At 47.5% G+C, this 1979-nt stretch overlaps 1 pseudogene; it reads left to right on the top strand.

The window, feature by feature from the left end:
* Positions 1–1858: 1858 nt before the first annotated feature.
* Positions 1859–1979, top strand: LOC114923843 (annotated as a pseudogene; the record flags this gene model as incomplete).

The following is a 1979-nucleotide window of genomic DNA, read 5'->3' on the forward strand; positions in this document are numbered from 1 at the left end:
TCCACGGACCGGGGGTTGGGGACCCCTGAAATAGAATGTCAGCCCTGTGCTTTCAAATGTTTTCTACAAACTTCAAGCTCCAATTTCATTCATCAACAGATCGATACCTGATAAGCATTATTGAGATAATGAAATATTTTCACTATTCAAGAAATTAGTCTAGGATAAAATTTATTTAGTTTCTTGTAGCCACTTCCCTACATTTCCACTGTTTGAAGATACCAACAGTTTCTTTAAGAACATTTTCTTAATATATCCTCTGTCTCACATCGAGCCATAGCTGAGGCCACCTACTTCATGATAAATTTACCTACTGTAATATACCTAACCTGGCTTGATAAATATAATTAAATAAGTAACATGTTTTGTCTCAACACATGTGTAGCAACTTAGTCATTTATAACACTTTGCTGGTATCTTGAGTGTTGATGGAATATGTATCCACTATCACAAAGAATGTGGCCCAATCCTTCTGGCTTTCAAGAAGAAAATGAAGAATTACTTCTCAAGCAGGTTCCAACTTATTTTTATGTGTGGTCCTGATAAGCACCAGTAACAGTGCAACACATCTGATTTATTCTTTCCAGCAGAATTACTGTTTTAAAAGTTGATTTTGTGATAGGCTGAACCCTTTAAAAGTCACCCAGAATATTTGACAAGTGGGCAGCCTTAGAAATCCATTAAATAAATGAAATGATGTGCAAGGCCTGGCAACACCTCAGCTCCTATTGACTGCTTTCAACAGCAGCCAATACATCCCCCAATGGGTGACTTTGCCTAGGGAGCAGATGTCATTCATTCATTCATTCATTCATTCATACATACATACATACATACATACATACATACATACATACCCCAACTGACTGGAATTCCTCCCAGGTTAGCAAAGAGGTGGCAAGCCAGTTTCACTCCACCTCTTGCTGCCCATGCTTGACATAAAAAAAGCGGAAGAGAAATTCCCAAGGATTCAAATGCACAAAGCCTGTCCCCCCCCCAACTCTTCTGTGAGGAGGTGCAGGTAACCTACAAGGTGTGAAGTAACAAAGCAATCTCACAAAAAAAGGGAGTTAATACCCATCCTTGCATATTCCATAGGCCAGAATTTGAAATGCACAGGCATAAGCCATATTTTGGGAACACTGGAACACGGTACATCTGGTCAAAAGTGAAAATGCTTTATTAAATAGCTGCACCCCGAGTCGACATTTCAGGACTAGAGCAGGGTCCTCTGTAGCCTTCAATTCCACCCCTTCCCAGGGGGAGATGGAATAATTTCTTCAACTGCTTTCCTCCGAGGCCAAGCACTTCCACCCATCACACCGGCTCCAAGGAGCTTTTTTCCTCGCCTTAACTGAGCAACACTTCAGCCGTACAGGGCAGTACCCGGTTAACGGAGGCAGGAAGGGTGGCACCGTTAAAACGAGCGAAGCATCGGTGAAAATCAGCCCGCGACACACTGAAAACTCAAAGGAGGCGGCCGAACGGACGCCAAGACTCCGAGGCTGCGGTTGCGCACTAGCAGCGCCTCCGGCAACGCCTCCGCAGAAAGCCGGGCGAGCGAGGCACCGCCCAGCCCACACCATCCACGCGGCGAAGGGCCGAGAAAGAGGAGGAGCTCCGCGGGCCGTATGCAGATAAGGCGCCGGCGCCGGGCATTATGGGGACGCGGTAAGCGCGGCGCACGGAGGGTCGCGAGTGTTCTGTGTACCCCCCTACGGCCTCCTATCGCGGTGTTCTCAGGACGTTACCGTGTGTAAAAAGCGTGGTCGGGAGAACGCGGGCGACGTACTATGGGCCACTATGACCTGGAGTGAGTGAGGCGATCGTGGGAGCGCGTCCCGGCGCCAAGCAAAGCATACTTACCTGGCAGGGGAGACACCTTGATCACGAAGGAGGTTTTCCCAGGGTGAGGCTCATCCATTGCACTTCGGGTGTGCTGACCCCTGCGATTTCCCCAAATGCGGGAAACTCGACTG

Source organism: Protobothrops mucrosquamatus, unplaced genomic scaffold, assembly GCF_001527695.2.
Source record: "Protobothrops mucrosquamatus isolate PMUCROS unplaced genomic scaffold, P.Mucros_1.0 scaffold25063, whole genome shotgun sequence".
Lineage (NCBI taxonomy): Eukaryota > Metazoa > Chordata > Lepidosauria > Squamata > Viperidae > Protobothrops > Protobothrops mucrosquamatus.